At 35.6% G+C, this 19,619-nt stretch overlaps 1 protein-coding gene across 8 annotated transcripts in view; it reads right to left on the bottom strand.

Moving 5' to 3' along the window:
- LOC122230492 (casein kinase 2 subunit alpha' interacting protein) overlaps window positions 1-2,505 on the bottom strand; it is a 380,723-nt gene extending 378,218 nt beyond the window's left edge. For 5 of the 8 annotated variants that reach the window (XR_006207474.1, XR_006207471.1, XR_006207472.1 and 2 more), the window contains exons 1-2: window positions 1,919-2,505; window positions 824-1,077 (exon numbers count right to left, since the gene is read on the bottom strand). The gene's annotated coding sequence lies outside the window, so the exon portion shown is untranslated. The remainder of the gene's footprint in view (window positions 1-823; window positions 1,078-1,918) is intronic. The other 3 variants (XM_042956300.1, XM_042956299.1, XM_042956301.1) reach the window with 3 other exon arrangements.
- Between the last annotated feature and the right edge of the window lie 17,114 nt (window positions 2,506-19,619).

The following is a 19,619-nucleotide window of genomic DNA, read 5'->3' as shown; positions in this document are numbered from 1 at the left end:
TCCAGCAAATTTCAAGTTATTTGGTGTCCTCACAAATAGGCAAATGCACCTCCAATTCTTAAAGTCCAAAGTATATCTAAAATTATCAGCTTTACATTTCAAGATAGGCATAAAACAGCTAATGGAGACAGTTATAATGATGACCCAGAGAAGATCAAGAAGAAAAGTGAAAAAACAAAAACAAAAACAAAAACAAAACAAACAAAAAACCTTCAATAGTTCTCAAATAAAGTGTCTCTCCACTTAAGGACACAACCTTGAGTCTTCACCCCCATAATTGGGAACTGTTCTGAATAACAGTTCTTTTACCCAAGAATTATATGGTTTGTCAATGTTCAAAGATTTACAAAGAGTACTGAATCTATGCTGAAAATAATTTAACTGTGGGTGATTCAGAATTCCTTCAGGATTTTTTCTCTGCCTTTAGCATCATCATTGAACACATACATCATAATCATTGCACAATCTTGTAGGTGCAGAATACATAGGAAATGCAGTTTTCCCGTACATACATACATACATACATACATACATACATACATACATACTTTTCTGTACATATATGGGAATAAATCTGCTTTTAATTTACTTACTGAACATTTATCTCTTAATCATAAAATCAAAGATTGGTACAAAAGTTTATTCATTGGCACGTTTTACATGTTGGGTTTTCAGGTCAACAGGACTTCAGTATACACAGAAATAACAACACATGCATGTGTGCATACACACACACACACACACACACACACACACACACACAAAGACTTTAACACACCCTTATATGTATATCATATAAACAGCCATGTAACCAAGAACTCACCAACACACTCTAGCTGCTGAAACTTCCTTCTCATCACTAATGTTGTAGTAACTCCTGAGTCTTCATTAATTTTCACTGGTGGGAAAATAAATGTCCAGGATCTCCATTACCCCATTGCTTCAATCCTTGGTGCCATGAGAACTTTGATGGCCTACCCTCATTGCTGGAAGATGAGGGTGGGGAGTATGACCAGGAGGCTGTGTTTCCACTCCCACCTGTAAGCCCACTTCACAATGGAAGATGTGTTCCAGAATCTTGGGTTAGAAATTAGAATAAATTTTTCCATAGAAATAAAAGTCTGAATAGCTGAGACTTCTCAGATAATGAGTGTTACAATTCAGTTACTTTACAGGATTTTGTGGACTGGTCAGGATAAACTACCTCATACAATATCAATGTTATTAGAAAAATGCTTTTGGACTGTTGACATCACTTAAAAAACAATTTTTAAAACATGTATTGTTCATAATTTGGGACTGTCCATAATTAAAAACACAAAGAAATCAAAGTTACTATTCTATAAAATCATAGAATTTTAGTGGACATATTTTTCAAATATTTGCACTGACAAATGATTAAATTGCAAACAGTAAAGCCTTGGGAATAACCAGCTTTGTCCAAGATAGAGGAGATAAGAGAATAAAGCCATATATTCATGTGCATGATTTTTATTCTAACTCAATTGGCTGTATTGTTTTTTTCTTCTACAGACCTGATAACACTGCACAATTCTTTCCCTTCTTATCCAAATTATCACTTTTTTTTTTGTTTATGCTAACTAGCATGTAATGAAATAAAGCAAAACCTTCTCTCAACCCCAGTTTCCACATTAACGACTACTCCATTTCTTTTTTACTCAGCAAAACTCTTTGAAAGTTGCCTTTATTTGTAATTTTCAATTTCTTTCCTCTCATTCTCTTCAACCCACTCCAATCAGGCCTAAAGCCCACTATTCTACCAAAACTACGCCTGCAAAGATTATTACTGACATCCTTGTTGTTCAATTCAATGGTTGGTCTCTGCCCTTGACATAATAGTAGCATTTGACACAGTTGACCATAGCGTATTTCTCAAAACATTTTCCAGGATACTTACTGTTCAGTTTTCCTTCTTTCTTATCACTTCATCTAATTTCTGGGTTCCTCTTCTCTGTCTACTTCCTTAGTGATCCTATGTAGTTCCAGGACTTTATGTTAGTACTTAAAAGACATTGTTCCATCATCTTATGGTGTCTATGGTTTCTGATTAGAAGTTTGTGATTTTACAAATCATTACTAGCCTGTAGGTAATGAGTCATTTTTCTACTGCTGTTTTCAAGATAGGTTTTCAAAAGTTTGACAATGATGATCACAGTTTGATTTATATTTACCTTGACCTGGATTGCTTAGCTTCTTGAATCTGAAGTATTGTGTATTTCACCAAATTGGAGAAACTTTCAGCCATTTTTTTTTTCAAATACTTTTTCTGGCCCATTCTCTTTCCTCTCTTCTGGGCTCCAGTTACAATTGTGTTAGACTTTTTGATACTGCTCACAGATATTTAAGTCTCTCTTCAAATTTATGATCTTTATTTTCTACTTTTTCAGATTGAATAATTTCTACTGATCTTTCTTCAAGTTCATGGACTCTTTCTTTCTTTTGTCATCTCCATTCTTCTGTTAAGCCCATCCAGGGAATTCTTTAATTCAGATGCACTATTTTTCAGTTCTAGAATTTTCAGTGCATTCTTTTTTTATTTTTATTTTTTTTGTTTTTCTGCTAAGATTTTCCTTTCATCCAGTACAAGCATCTTTACTTTACCTCTCTGAGCAGTTAAAATTGCTACTTTAAAATCCTTGCCTGCTAATTCTAGCATCTGCATTATCTCAGGGTTGGCTTCCACTGGTTGTTATTTCTCTTTAGAATAGTCACATTTTCCTGGTTTTTCTTAAGTTGAATAATTTCAGATTGCATTCAGGGCATTATAAATGCCAAGTCGTGGAAGCTGTTTATTTTTTTCCTCCAAAAAGTAGAAAAATGTTTTCATCAGAGAGTTAATTTAATTTGACTCAAACTACAAACTGTCTCAGCAGAGGTAGCTCAAATATCAGTTCATTTCTTTTGTCTTTAGCTGAAGTTTTTTTCAATCAAGTATGGCTCAAGTGTCAGCCAGAGATATCTTAGAGTTCATACATAAGGAGTAGGGATCCCCTTTTCCGGCTCTGTTTCCTCATTCACTTCTTATTCTTCTGTGGTTGCCCCAAACTCTTGTCTTATGATTCTTCAGGCCAGAAAAACTTAACCTTATTGCAACTGAAAACAGTCCTTGCAGAAACCACTGAAGATGGTACTCAAGCTAAAAGCCTTTGTAAAGATGAGGAAACTTACCCCATACCAGTTACTTCTAACAAGTTTCAATTTTCCTTTATAACCCATCTGGTTTGCTAACTGCTCAGAGCCTTTGTAGTAGCTGATTTTGGTGTTCGGTTTAGAATTCATAGTTCTTATTTGTAAGATGTAGATCTGTTAGACGACTACTCCAACATATTACTGGGAGCAAGCCTTCAATTCAACCTCATGACTTTAAATATTATCTCTATGCTGAAATCTCCTTAATTAATATCTCTACAAAGGTCCTTCCAAGACTCATAAATATGGAGTACAAACTGAGGGTTACTGGAGGGGTTGTGGGAGGGGGGTATGGGCTAAATGGGTAAGAGGCACTAAGGAATCTACTCCTGAAATCATTGTTGCACTATAGGCTAACTAATTTGGATGTAAATTTGAAAAAATAAAAAATAAAATTAAAAAAAAAGGTCCTTCCAGACTCATGTAGCTAACTGCCCACTCAAATTCCAATTGGCGCTCTGATAAAACACCTCAAACTTAATATATCATGTGTCAAAGATCAATCTCCTGATCTTTCATCCAACCCCGTCTGAGGAGGCTGCAACTACATCCTTCCAGTATCTCAAGACAGACAACTTTGTAGTTCTCTTGATTCCTCCCTTTCTCTCATATCCTTCATCCAGTCCAGTAGGAAATCCTGTTGGCTCCACCTTTAAAATATATTCAGAATCTAATCACTTGTGCTCATCTTCACAATGGCCACTATCGTTCCCTGCCTGGATTACAGTAATAGCTTCATTGTGACTATCCTTGCCCCCTCCATCTATATTTACCACAGTTGGCAGAATGATCCTTTGAAACAGCGAAGGATCACTTTACTCCTCAGCACTTTAATATAGTCTTGTTTTACTCAAAGTAAAAGATAAATTCTATAAAAATGAGTTGTAAGCCCTAGTGATCTGCACTTAACTACCTCTCTGACCTCCATCTCTTACTGCTACAACTCTTTTTACTTTTTCTAGGACTTTTGTCCTGGTTGCTGCCTCTCTCAGGAATACTCTGGCCCAGAATACCAGGTTTGCTAACCTCCTAATGTCTATCACATGTCCGCTCAAATTTCACCTTAACACTGCAACGTACTCACCCCCAAACCAGTCTCCTAATCACTCTTATCGCGTGCTAGAATGTAAGCTCCATGAGGGCATCAATTCCTTCCCCCAGTGTCTCAAGTACATAGAACAGTGGCTGGCACATAATAACTGTTCTATAAACGTATGTTGAATAAATGAATGTCAAGCCCCATTCTGCCTAAATGGTAGGAAATAGAAAATCTTAGTCATTTCCAGCTCTTTTTGGTCATTTCAGGTTAAATGTAGTTCATTCAAAATTTCCCTCCCTCTTCTTTCTTCTCAACCCGGCATCTAATTTTAAACAGCTTACACAGAAGGGAAGGAGGCCAGAAGGGGATGTCTGGCCTGTAGCTGTTGACTGTACTACATTGTTTTATGCCAAGATGACCTCTGCCTCACCTGGCATCTGTTCCTGCACCTATTATCACTGCCATTCTCTAAGGTTCTGTCACTGCTCCATGGTCTGAGGTAGCATAAAACAACCAAAACTGAGAAGTCATTTTGGACTGCTGGTTCTTTCTGTCAGCAAATCTTGTACCCTCTTTGAAGGTAGTGGGGAAAAAAATGAGCTCTTTTCCCATGCTTCTCTGAAGTTCCAAACTCCCTAAATCTTTATCAAGATTTTATTGTCTTAGATAACACAAAAAGCCATCAGGACTCCCCTTGTCCATATAGGAAGTATTAAAAGAGTGATGCCTGCTGATACTCCAGAACTACCCCCCTCTACTTTTGGATATCCACACTTATCAATACCCCCTCCCCCTGTTTTAAAATAACCCTGAATAGAGAACAGAAGCAGAGCCTGGGCCCAGCACTAAGCTATCTTGCTTTCTTGTCTGTTCTATTCTCTTCTACAGTTCAGAGGAGCTCCTGGCAGGAGTGAAGGGACTTCTGAACTGGATAACAAATATTCTTCCTACATACTTCCTTCTTGCATAGGAAGTCAACTTTGAGTTTAAAAGCCAAGGATTTTCTGCCTTTCTTTTTTCTTCCAATCCTCCAATGATAACATTCAATGACTAATTTCTGGGTGCCTGCACTGGAATGAAGAGTCTCAAGGCCCAAGAAAAGAAAATCAAAGAAGTTTAAATGTAAGAGAATGAGGTCAGGCAGAGAAGGAAGTAAGTAATGGTAAGGAGGATATTTCAAGCAACACTTTAAAATATTCACAAATATTAGCTCTAATCTTTATCACTTGGAGAACTTATTATACCTGACTTAGCCTATTGTTAAAAAATAATCATGTAGCGAAACAAGGGAAGATGAGAAAAATGCAATTAATCTTTCTCACAAGGTAGATTTCCACAGTAATGCTGAACTTACCCAGTATTTTCATGAAACTAAGGATCATATATTAGCTCTGAGGTTTGATGAATTTAGAAAAAATTCAAATTGGATAAGAGTGTGAATGCTTGTCTGCCTGAGCCTAAATACGTTTAGAGATTCAGGACTCATAAGTAAAGAAAGAAAAAGAATGATCCTCCTTTGACATGAAGTATTGAGAAACAACCCGACAAAACATATTAGCATCAAATAAAGCCAAATCTAAATGAAGAAATTCTTAGCCTTAATGAAGGTCATATGTAAACATACAGAGAATTCCACACTAGCTTTAAAAGGAAACTTGGGAAATTAACTTCCACACCTGATTAACTTTGAGGTTTTTAGAGGAAAGTAACTGCCTATATCCCAAGTAATATTATTTAAAATTTAGTTTCTCTTATAATTAATGAAGCAATTGAAAGTGATTACCTTTTTCTTGAGAGGGAATAAAAATTTTTTTTAAGTTCTCAGGATATTTGTACAGTCTTTTCCCCTTGCCAGGCACAATCTTCCCAGCCCAGTCTTTGCCTCAGCCAAAATAGCACTTCTACAGAGACCTTCCTGGATGTCCCATTTAACAAGGTCAATTCCTCTCATCTCTATTATTCACTAATTCTATAGTCTGTTCATATAATTTTGTAATTATATGCTTGTTTATGTATTTACTCCTTTATCACCTGCATTCTACGTCAGATTATAAATGCCACAAAACAATCTGTGTCTTAATTCCTGAAAGTATATCACTTAGCATACACTTAGTACAAAGCAGGTAATCAATTAAATATTTGCTAAATGCATAAAAGAAAAAAAAGCAATAAAGTTTGCAGTTAACTAAGGATTTTTTTAAGTGATTCATAATTTTCTGGATGACAAATATGCTCTATGTCATTCAGTACTTATTAAAGGTAACGATCTTTCTGTTTTTATCTTCCCCCAAAACTCCATTGCTTCCCAAACTGTTATACAGTGCTGTTCTCGGAAATCCTTAACAACCTGCTCTCTGCATGAAAAGTAAGGCATATGTTTATACACATAACTGTATTTTAAACTTTACTAACATAAAAGATACATAGGATACAATTTACAAATAATAATAAAACATATAATATTCTTCATTGAAAATTCCATTTAGCCAATTGATTCTCATGGAAGGATTTTGTTGATATTTGCCAAACTCTAGTATCCACAGGCAATCTATATTTGAGATGGACAAATGAGTGCAATCCCAATGCGGATGTTGGTTGACATTTTGGTTAATGTTACTGAGCACAACAAAAATGAAAAAACAGAGACATGTCCAAGCTTCACACATTTGTCAATGGTGTAAGCACCATTGCTGACTCAGACAACCATTTTCAAATACTAGAAGGATATCTTCTCAAATTCTTGTGGTCTTCATAATGTAACACCTGTACACACAACACAATTTTAAACGTAATCTGCATTATACAGATATTCTCCATCACTTTCTCATGAGTAGACCAGGAATAGAAAACATTCTCTGTAAGGGTCAGATACTAACTATTTTAGACTATTTGGGCTTTATATTCTCTATGATAATTACTCCTATTTGCTATTGGAACGCAGTCATAGACACTATGTAAACAAAAGGGTATGCCTGTATTCCAATAAAACTTAGACTATGTATACTAGTCCAACTATATACAAATAGTCTAGCTATGTATAAAAACCAGCAAAGGGCTGAATATGGCTTGAGGCACTTAATTTGCCAATCCTTTGCCTACAGAATCAACAGACTATAAACTGGGCCTAAATTTTAGCACTTGCCATTTTCATGGTTAACATACTCCCTCATTGCTGATTTCAAGCTACTAGGTATCAATGCATGCTGAGTTGGGAACAGTTGAACAATAGAATATAACACAATTACACAGTATTTCCACCATGCAACTACATATTATATAGAGAGATAACCTAAGAAGGAGAAAGTGATAAATTGCATTTCTTAACTTTGCTCTTAACATATTTTGTTTAAATTGAGCTTATGTAATTTAATTTTTTTAATGTCTGTGTTTAAAAGTTATCCCATAAAATTCCCCTCCAAATTTCACAATCTATTCTCCTGCACTGATAGGAATAGGCTTTTGCACACCACACCTCTATCTCCTTCCTTGAAATTCTCTTTACTCTCTACATCTCCTACTTTAAGCTCGTTCTTGCTTCCTTCTTCGACTCTCTCTATTTATTCTCAGGTAGCTCCTTCTCCTACTCTCATTTCTAATTTATAGGGTTCAATATGACTCTGTTCCTCCATCTCAGCATGCTATCTTACCATAACTTCAACTACTCCTTCACTGCTGACTATGCTCAAAAGTATATTTTTTTGTTCTGCATTGTCATTCACATTTCTAAATAGACTGCTAAGTATTAAATATGTTTAGATTTAATACAGATATTAAATTATATATAATTCTATATGATATAGAATATAGATATATTATTATATAGAATTATATATGATATATGATAGGTATTAAATATATATATGTGTATATGTGCATACACATATATATATGTGTATATGTGTATAAATGCATATATATATATATATAGAGAGAGAGAGAGAGAGAGAGAGATTGAGAGAGAGAGAGAGAGAGAGAGAGAGAGAGAGAGAGAGAGAATTTCCATGTGGATGTTTTGGTTCCCTACAGTCACTTCAAATTTAATGAGCCTAAAACCAGTCATCAAATTTTCCAGTCCCTTCCCCCTCATGTCTTAGGTGTTCAATGTATTTTTGTCATACCAGCTTGAAATTTCTAATTCAACTTCTCCTTGGCCTATATCCTTTCTTATCAATATTTCCTGCTAGATATATTCTAGCACATCTCTCTCAATTCACATTTCCACCACACAGCTCACACAAGAATTATATTCTCTCAACTGACATCCCTGTCTTCAACCTTATCGTCCTTTTAGGGTTTCTTATAGTGCAATGAGGCTCATTTATTCTAAATCCTGAGTTTATCACACTTAAACCCTTGATTAAGACCTAAAATGTATTCAACTGCCTACCTCAATGATTTAAGCTTAAATTTCATACTTCTCAATTTCAAGGGCTTCATTATCTTCAAGCAAATTTATCTTTACTAAGCAACGCCATTATTCAGTATCTCCCCAAATAGACAAAATTCTTAGATACTGTAACTTGTATTTCATTTTCATATGGGTAGGCAATAAACAACTTGTTGATTTATTTGTTATCTGTTAATGCAATTTGAAATGAGTGGAGTTGTATTAGGAAACTCAAAAGATATGCTTCATTGGAACAATAAAAACAATATATTAAAGATATAGATATTCTAAAGATATTTCATAAAGAAAAACTTACCATTCATATATATTCAACAGACTAAATAAATAGGCCAAGTCCTATGAACTGTGCTAAGTGCTAAGGACACTAGGATAAATAAGACACATTTTCTGACTTCAAAAAGCTACAGTCTATTCAAATAACATTGTAATCACCATACTCTTAAAATAAAACATTGCCTCAGGAAGTTTGCAAGTCTCGGTGAAAAGCTAAAAATCCATGTGTCATTTCAAGGACTAATTAAAGGGCTTATTGAAGAATATTCCTTTATTAGGTAAATGAGATAAACATTGAACAAGACATTTTTAAATTAACTTTTAAAATATATATATATTGAATTCCAGGCAATATTAAATACTATGTGGATATTTGAAAATACTTCATCTCATTTTACATTTTAATAGAGATTTTATGGCCCAAACATTTAATTCATACTTTTATGAGAATTTTTACATTTTTGTAAATTTTTTGCTGCTTTGGAGAGCATGAGCAATTTTTGGTTATAATGTGTTCTACCTAGCAAATTAATAATGCTCTGTCCACAATAACATAGATGCTTATATGTGGCAAAAAAGAATCTTTTGTTAATGACCACATACTCCAGAGAAGGAAACTGAACATGTTTAAAAGCACTTCTTGGGGCACCTGGTTGGTTCAGACAGTAGAGCAGGCAACTCTTGATTTCAGCTCAGTCATGATTCCAGGGTCCTGAGATCAAGCCCCACATTGGACTCCTCACTGAGTGTAGAGATTGCTTGGGATTCTCTTTCTCTCTCTCTCTCTCTCTCTCTCTCCGCCCCCCTCCCCTACTTGTTCTTTCTCTTTGACAAAAAAAACAAAAAACAAAAACAAAAAACAAATAAAGAAAAAAAAATTTTTAAAGCACTTAAGTTCCTTTTTTAAAATATTGATTTTAAACCATCTGTAATCTCTTTTTTTTTAAGTTTATTTATTTTGAGAGAGAGAGAGAGAGAGAGAGAGAGAGTGTGTGTGTGAGAGCAGAAGCAGGGAAGGAGCAGAGAGAGAGAGGGAGAGAGAAAATCTCAAGCAGGCTCCATGCTGTCAGCACAGAACCTGACTTGGGACTCGACCCCACAAACTGAGGCCATGACCTGAGCCAAAATCAAAAGTCAGAGGGACATCTAACCAACTGAGCCACCAAGGCACCCCTCCATCTGTCATCTCTTGAGCAATTATTAATATTACTTGGAATACTACAGATATAAAAAATATTATAACATTTAAAAATTATTATTTAGTTAGCATCTCAATAAAAGTACATGCTACTTGCTTCCTCATTAATAAAATAAGACAACTGTACAGTATAGAGGTTTTTTCCTAATGTAAATTCAGTAAAGAGTTCTTAGTCATAAGAAAATTAGAATTCCATTATAAACAACTTTCAAAATTTTAGAAGTGACTGTCCATTATAAAGATATGAAACAATACAAACATATTTAAGTCCGCTATCAAGAAGCATAAAACATGCAATATTTCTGCATCATAAAAATAATAGTAATGAATAATGATTAAAATCCAGAGTATTTAAATCCTTGCTTATATTTTAAAGTGAAATTAAAACACACTAAAGAAAAGGTATAAATTTTTAAAGACATAATATAGATATTGTTTGTCCATCTGGATTTCATGAAATTCTTAATCTTCATTGTTATATGAAGCTTATAAATTAGCTTTCCTTGGTTCAGGGGGATTAAGTAGAAATCTGTCTTCACTGTTCCATTAGCTCTAGTGGTGGACATTAAATCTCCTTCTTGGAATTAAATGTCTTAAGAATGTGTAAAGATGGAAAATGAATCTTTGTGGTGAACATTTGCTTGAATAACTTTGTGTTCCTAATGTGATAATCTGTATGTTATCTTTAAACCACACTTAAACCACTTTAAAAGTAACTTTGACCTGAGTAAGGAAGTTGGACAAAGATCTGTTTCAGCTATGATCTCACACTATAAGCCTTTTTTTAATTGCCTCAAGAGCTTATAACATTTTTTTTCTGAAGTCAATGTAGATGTCATATCTTTTTATACATTAAGAATTTTTTAAATTACCCACTGGGGATCCAGTAGCAAGTGTCATGATAATTGTCAGTGACCAATCCAGTGTCCCATGTTAGACATGAATGATATGACAAGACATGAAATAAACCTCTTTTTCTCACATGGCACATGAACTGATTTTGAAAGAAAATGCCAAAAGGTGCTCTGAGTCTGTTTTTTGTAAAAAGTAATACTATTGGAATATCTGCACAAAGCTACTACTTTAGAAACAAAAGATACTAGTTTAAATCTGTAAATCACGTAAATCTGTCAAAAATCAATACTCCCTACTGGGGAAAGAAGGTAGAAAGAGAAGGATACAGGGAGAGAGAAAAGAGAGAAACCTGCATTCAAAAAGCAACTCTGGAACCCAATTGCCTTACCTTCAAAAATTATATACCTTTAAAAAAAATTACTCGCCTTTCAAGCATCATTGTTCTCCTCTGATTGCAATAAGAATGAGAAAGGACATGTAAAACAGTTATTGTATACTGAGTTCTTTTACCTTGAAACCAAACTGAAAGATAATTTTCTACCAGTCCCCCTTTTTAATTGAAGTTTACTATATCCAGGTACCCTAAGTTTTTAAATTCTTTATAAGGAAGCTATACGACTCACTTGTTCAGAAGCAGGAACCCAGAAATGTGGTCATATACCCAGAGTGCAGGATACTTTCTGTGCTAGTTAATCACAAATCTATATTAAAGTGAGTCCAAAGGGGGGAAAAAAAAACTTCAGTATGAATACACTGGTTAAAAAGATACACAAAGTTTTTAGAAAAGCAGCAACTCTACAGCTTTGATTCTCTGCTTCTTGCTGTCTATGTCTCCCTGTGGGGCTTGCCCTTCCTGTCCTTCAAAATTCACCAAAGTGAGAATAAATGCCCCTTCTGGAGCAGTAAGATCACAGCACACAGAATTCTTCTAGTGACTTTGAAATAGATCAGTACTGAGGCATCTCAGGCCACACGGGCAACTGATCTGGTTTTCAGTCACCACAAATTTCTGCTAATCTATCCACTGCTCCTGCTGTATGGCCCAGCCAGATCTGATGCCCCTGCTGCTTCTAAGTCATGCTTAGGGGCCACAGGAAACTTTGTTGAAGCTGTCCATGCCCATGATCCCTCCTGCCAAGACACCAACAAGTGAGATTATACCCTAGATCTCACAGTCTTACCAGCAATGCTGTTGGATATAAGGGGTGGCTGTTACTAATCTTAGGACCCAGACCTTGCCTTCTCAGCTTCTTCCCTAAACTCATAAAGCATGGAGAAATCTTGCTAGTCTAGAGAGGAAATATCACTCTCCAATACAATATGTTAGACAAAACATTTGTCTATGCCCATGGTAACTCTTCCTTTTAACTCCTCCATTATCCCTCCAAATTTTTCTAAGGACTACAGTTTTCAGAAAACTAAACCCAGACAGACTTGTAATCTCCTTTCCATTCTACCCATACCTGCTTTGATGACCATGATAGAGAAATAATAATACCTCCTTAATGGACAAAAGAGGGAAAAAACAGAATGAAGAAAAAATATACAGATTAACATCCCAAAATTTTATCAGTCTACAAGGGTATTAGTCTACTTTTTTTCATTGAAATAATTTGAAGTATATATTGAAGGCTCTTAGGAAAACTCTATTGTCTTATCCAGATTTATTGCTTTTAAGGTTTTTTTTGTAAGTAATTCTTTTAGAACTAACCATGGTATCTTTTATGGGGCAGTGAAAGGGAGGCAGAGTCTGATAAAAATGGTCCTTTTTTCAGTTATTTTTATTTCCCCACCTTTCACATTATAGAAATCTTGGAAGAGAAGCAAGGAAGGTGGTAGATAAGGCCTACCACCTGCCTCAACTAGTCTTACCTGAAAACTGAATCCCAAAAGATGCTCAGATATTCCCTACCTCAGAAATGGTACATCATCCTTACCCTTACTAGCCCATGGGTTTCATTGTTCATTTCCACACATCAGTGTGTCATTGGGTATTGTGACTGTCCAGTATCTTCAACCTCTCCCTGTCATCTAATTCCCTCTGGTTAGCATTTGAACAAGCTTAACTTTTTCAATCTTGAATATATAAGGCTTCCCTCCATTGATAAGCTCTCAATGAACTACCACCCCCAAATCCTTCTTCAACCATCAGAGCCAAATTTGATTACAATTATCTATAGTCAGTCTCCAACATCTCTCTGTCTATCTTTCCTCAAACCACACAATGACTAACATTTTATTGAAGCAGCTTTCAGCAAGGCTTTCTCCTCGTTGCTATATCCAATAAGAACTTCTCAGTTCTTATTTCATTTCTGGTTTACTGTTTTCTGGTCTGTGTCCCCCATTCAACTGTCATCTCTATGAGGGTACCTATGTATAATGACTCGCACATAGTACCCACCCAAAAATCCATTGTCTAATGAATGAATAACAGAAAAGTACAGAAAGAGGCAGTTCTACCTAACTTATAATTTCCAGCAAGGAAAATATGTTCTCTTGAAGAATAAAGATTTAGGGGCACCTGGATGGTTCAGTCGGTTAAGAGTCCATCTCTTGATTTCAGCTCAGGTCATGATCTCAAGTTCATGAGAATGAGCCCCACATCCGGTTCTGAACTGACAGCACAGAACCTACTTGGGATTCTCTCTCTCTCCCCCTCTCTCTCCTCAGCTCATGCTCTCTCAATAAACAAACAAACAAACAAACAAACTTTAAAAAAAAGAAAAAGAAAAAGAAAGATTTAGACTTCAGTCTGAAATAAATTCATATATGCCTTGGAATTTAGTTTTGTGTTGTCTTTGTTGCTCTGCTATTGCTATTGCTACTTGATTTTGCACTGGATCTTAGGGAGGATAATTTTTTAAAAGGTTCATTTATCTTTGAGAGAGAGAGAGAGAGACCGCGAGTGGGAGAGGGGTGGGGATGGGGGGAGGACAGAGGATCTGAAACAGGCTCTGTGCTGACAGCAGACAGCCTGATTTGGGACTCGAACCCACAACCACAAGAACATGACCTGAGCCAAAGTCAGACACTCAACTGACTGAGCTACCCAGGCACCCCAGGATATTTTTTTTAATATTCTCTTCAAACTGATTTTCCATCCACAATATTCTTAGGAATCAGTTCTAAACTAAGAACAGAAGACCCTATCAAATACTTTAAAATATTTAGTTCTAATTAGTCTCTCGCAAGCCCGTCATAAAACAAGTCTTCATATTATAAGATTTCAAGCTATTTTTACTTTGGTGATTATATTACTTTTACATTTACAGTACAGAATTTTCATGGTAAGGAAACTGTTGTATCTTATATTACATTTTATAATACAAGTGTCTTATTTTTCCAATAATTCAATAGATACTATACAATTAATGGAACCAAACTAGCCTGTTTAAAGATAAACTTAAGAAAGTAATCTAAGAAGACAAAAATTAATTTTTTCTATTATGTATAAAATATTCCTCATGTATTTCTTTTGTGGTTGCCCTTTCCATAAATTAAACTTTTACCGTAGCATCATTAATTTGATAGTATTTCAAAAATCACTGAAAATAAAAATAATAGTGCATAGAATATTCAGAAAGAAGGAAGATAGTAAGTGGGGGAATTTAAAATTCGGAAGAAAATAATGCATTTTTACTTTCTTCTGGTTTGGTTTACTTCTGGTTTACTTTCTTTCTATCTTCCTAGATAGAAAGGTCTACAAAAATGTATTTTAAAAAATAACACAGTAATATTAAATAAACTTTTACAAACAAATCCACTGCTCGGTTTTACTTTTCTAACTCCCATTAAACCACAATCACCTATTATCTCACAGGTGAGGGATAGAATGGACAGGGAGTGAAAAGGTGTGGGAATTATCTACATCTGAATAATCACAACAGACCTTACAAAACGTGTTGGTAGAAAAAGAAAAAAAGTGGAGGAAGAAGGTCTGCCTAATTCATGAAACTGATACCATTTAAAATTGTACTTGAACAATTCCTTTTGACAGTTTTCATCTACAAAAAAAAAAAATACAATTTTGATCATCCTACTTCTATCAAGAATATCTCCAACGTCTGTAAGAATATCACTAACGTCTCCATTGTCTTTTGGGACACTCAGCAGGGAGCACACAGCACAACGGGGTCTGGCTTCTAACTGCCTCTCCTGACATATCTCAGACTTTCACCATCCATATCCACTACAATAGCAGTAGTAAAACATTTGCCTACTTGCTTCGTGCTCTTTCACATTCCCCTGCTTTTCCAGGAGCTAGAAGCTATTCACGACCATTTAACATGCTAACGTGGCCAGATTAGAGCCAAAATGGAGTCACTCATGCTCAGCCCTTACATCAGCAAACCAAAATTTAACTGCTGGGCTCTCCCAGAAAAGGAAGGCCTAGGTCAACCACTTGCCCACTGAGAACAAGTTACCTGACCAGCTCCAAGACAGTCCTTTGCTCCATAAATGGAAAGTAACCCTGCTTTACCCAATCAACAAACGTCCAGTAGAACTTCCTTGTGCCTGCTCACTTCATTCTGTAAAAATCTGTCTCCTTGGACAACTCCTTGGAGCACCATTCTATGTACTAGATTGGATATTGCTTGACTTGCAAATTGCTGAATAAAGCCAATAGGACCTTAAAATTTACACAGGTGAATTTTTTTCTAATGAATGTTCACCTGTCCTAGGACGACTTCTCTTGCCCCCACAAGAACTCCTTCTCTGCACCCTTTCCATACCTTTATTATCCTACTATCATGTCAGAAGGCAAATGTCTATTTCCTTCCCTTTTATTTCAGACTTCAGGAAAGTTTATTTTAATCATCTGTGTTTCCTTGTGATCAACTGCAGCATCCTATATATACCTCATAATACAAAGGGATGAAGATAGCAAATTTATGATCCACCTCACTTCACAATTATACTGATATGATCTAAACATTTATTAATAATTGAACTGTCAGTATTTGATGGCATAAATAACACCCAAATGTGAAGTGCAAATTATTAAAGGAGGCAGGTCAATGGTAGGGAGGGAAGTATGTTTCTCCTGACCTTGAGTCCTCTATCCACTGTGCTCTCCCATTTTTTTGTCTTCTCAGTTACCTCCCAGAACACTGGCAAACTATTTTCAAAAGTCCCTGAGCCCCCACTGGGCTGTCATTGGGCACTCTGTTAGAAGACTCTTCTTACACTGTCATTGCACTGCTCTGAATTCAACAGAGAAACAAAACCCTTGGCACCAAAGACATGAGAAATAAGCCATAATACAACCTTTTGGCTGTATTCTGATATTGAAGAAACCAAAAAACCTAGAGTCTAGGAAAGTGGACCCAGGACTTGGAGACTTTCATCTCTAGACTTAGAGAAAACTATACTATCCCTGAGCTTGCATAGTATAGAATCTGATGAGCAGACTCATAATCTGGTTTTCCGTGCAGTAGAAGGACACAGCAGGGAGCCTCTATCTGGGAGCTTGATACCCTTTGGTTAACTCTGTCCTTTAAATCTTAACTGTAGGTGTAAAGCCAAAGGCCTTATATTGTACTCAGATATATATGTATCTACATGTTCTCTGACTGAATAAATTCTCTCAGTCTGGCCCCAAATACCCACCTCTCATTCTACCTACTCTTTACTATGTGATAGAAAAGATACAGCTTTACATGAAGTGCCGTGACAGCCTAGCCCTGAAAACCCCATGCACATATGCTTCTCTGAGAGTGTGGTCAAAGAGAATTTTAAAAGTTTGAATATCTCTGGGCTTCCACACCCCCCACGCATCAGTGACCAATCAAGGCCCTGCCATGTATATTCTATACAACACACTCTGTAGCTCTCTCTTACCTTCTCTCATATGATCTCCGTAAAGTCTACACTGTCTTGGACTGTCATCTTTTCCTTTCTGTGTCTTCGCTGTCTTTTTCTACTGCATTTGGTTTTATCATTTCCATGTGCATTTAAGCAACTCCCAGCCTTCTCAATTCTCTGGAGGTGGAGGAGCATGGCCAATGTCTTCCATCACCACCAAAAGCATTCACATCACACCTTAAGGACTTAAAACTCACCCCATTTACTCAATCACGAGGGTTTTCCTTTACATAGTTCTTTCTTTGTCCATTGTTTTCTGTTTGTTCTTATTTTATTTTATTTTTCTACTGTGGTAAATGTACATAACATAAAATTTACCATTTTAATTATTTTAAGTGTACAGTTCAGTGACATTAAGTACATTCACATTGTCATGCAATCATCACTATCACCCATTTCTAGAATTCTTAGCATCTTCCCCAACTAAAACTCCATAACTATGAAACAGTAATTCCCCATTCCCCTTCTTCCCAGCCCCTGACAGCCATCATTATACTTTATGTCTCTATGAATTTGACTACTCTAGGTACAACATGTAAATGGAGTCATACAGTATTTGTGTGATTATTTCACTTAGTCCAATATCTTTGTTTTATCAATGTTGTAGCATATGTCAGAATTTTCTTCCTTTTTAAGGCTGAATAATATTCCTTTGTGTGTGTGTATGTGTGTGTGTGTGTGTGTGTGTGTGTGTGTGTGTGTGTGTGTGTGTATACACCACATTTTTTTATCCATTCATCTGTCAATGGGCATATGGGTTATTTCTACCTTTTGACTATTGTGAATATGCTTCTATGAGTGACAAATATCTGTTTGAGTCCCTGTTTTCAATTCTTTTGAGGATATACCCAAAAGTGGAATTGTTGAGTCTTGCGGTGATTCTGTGTTTAATTTTTCGAGGACTCCCATAGTGTTCACATTAGTTCTTATATCCACCATACCCTAAAATGTTTTCTCCTTAGGTCAGATATATACATTTGAATGTAAACAATGAAGGAAGATGCATTAGTTATCCATTGCTGTTTATCTATTTACCCCTAAACCTTAGCAACACAAAACAAAATATTTATTATCTTACCATTTCTGTAGGTCAGAAATCTGGGCACAGCTTAGCTGGATACCTTTGATTCGAGGTATCCTACAAGGCTACAACCAAGGTATTGGCAGGGACTGCAGTCAACTCGAGGCTCAACTGGAGAAGAATCTATTTCCAAGCTCAGTCTGTTTGGGAAGTCTCAACAATGCACTTCCAGCTTCACTCAGATGGCTGCTGTCATACCCCAGGTCCTCACTGGCTATCAGACAGAATTATCAGTTCTTTGTCCCATGGGTCTCTCCATAGTGTAACTCACAATCTGGAAGACTGTCTTTCCTAGATGAGGTCCTGGAGAGAAAGACACAGAGAACACGAAAGTTTGAGCAAGACAGAGATCATAGCCTTTTGTAACCTAATCCTGGGAATGACATCCCATTACTTTTGCCATATTTTGTTCACTACAAATGAATCATTAAATCTAGCAAACACTCAAGGAGGGAGTTATACAAGACTGTGAATACCAAGAGACTGAGGTCATTGGGGGCCATTTAGAGGCTGCTTACCAACAGAGATTTGGTGTGGTTTGGTTTTCATTGCTATCACACAGAACAACTAGCATCAAGAAGATACTCAAAACATTTGTTCAATGAATGAGTAGATATTAGTGGAAATGGAACATCTGCCTTTTCACATGTTTATATGGTATTTGAAATCTGAGAAAATTTAACATAGTCTACCCTAAATTATGATTATTTTAACAAGTAAAATATATTTTTCCTTCTATTTTATCATGTTACGCTAAAAAATCAGAATCAAATTTAGCATCTCTCTCAAAGGCATCAGGAAAATGATACCACTTACTGACTCCTTTTGTATATTTCCTGGTATTCTGGTAGAAACTTAGTCATTTTATGACATATGGAAATAGATAATATGGTTCAAGATACATAATGTAGTCTATTTTAAGAATTTAACATCAGCTACTGAAAGGCTTTTATGCTTCAAGTTAAGGAAAGCAAATAATATTAAAATGAAGATACGCATGCTATTTATTCTTGGATTGTTTTTTTAATAGCATATTGATCTTCTAGAGGACTCTTGTTTAAATTACAACAGTAATAATAAGGAAAATATATATATATATATATCTTTATTAATAATGGACCGGCTGCTACACTGGATACTAAAGATATATCTAAACATGCCCTCATCTTTTAATATCTTTAAATAAAGTTAATTGGTGTTATTTCTAGAAGTATGTAAAGTATACTCAGAATTTCAGGATTGTTGATAATTTTTAGGCTTCCTGAAAATTATTAGATATACCACCTTCAAAGGTAAAAGATAAATTCTTGGATTTATTCAAAAGACATAGGCCAATTTAAGGAGAAAGCTGGAATATCTGGCACCAATATACTGGGCAATCCCAAAGAAAAAGTTATACAATAAATACATTGATAAATCTTTCCAACAACAACAAGAAGACGTAACTCTTAGCCAGACAAGATCATAAGCTATCTGGAGGCAGTTGTACTATAGGGATAAAATGGTAAGTAATTTTCACCTATTAGCCAACTAAGATAAATAGGAAGTGACTATTTAATGAATGTGTTGTAAAGTATTTTGAGGCTTCTCTCAGGTTTTAATAGATGTATGCAGTTTTCAGTTAGTAATGACTGCCAGTGGTGAGGGAGAAGAGAGCAGTAGCGAAGTATTTATGTATCATGTTCTTTGT

This window comes from Panthera tigris, chromosome C2, assembly GCF_018350195.1.
Source record: "Panthera tigris isolate Pti1 chromosome C2, P.tigris_Pti1_mat1.1, whole genome shotgun sequence".
Classification (NCBI taxonomy): domain Eukaryota; kingdom Metazoa; phylum Chordata; class Mammalia; order Carnivora; family Felidae; genus Panthera; species Panthera tigris.
Note: the sequence above shows the minus strand (reverse complement) of the source record. Positions and strands in the feature narration are given on the sequence as shown.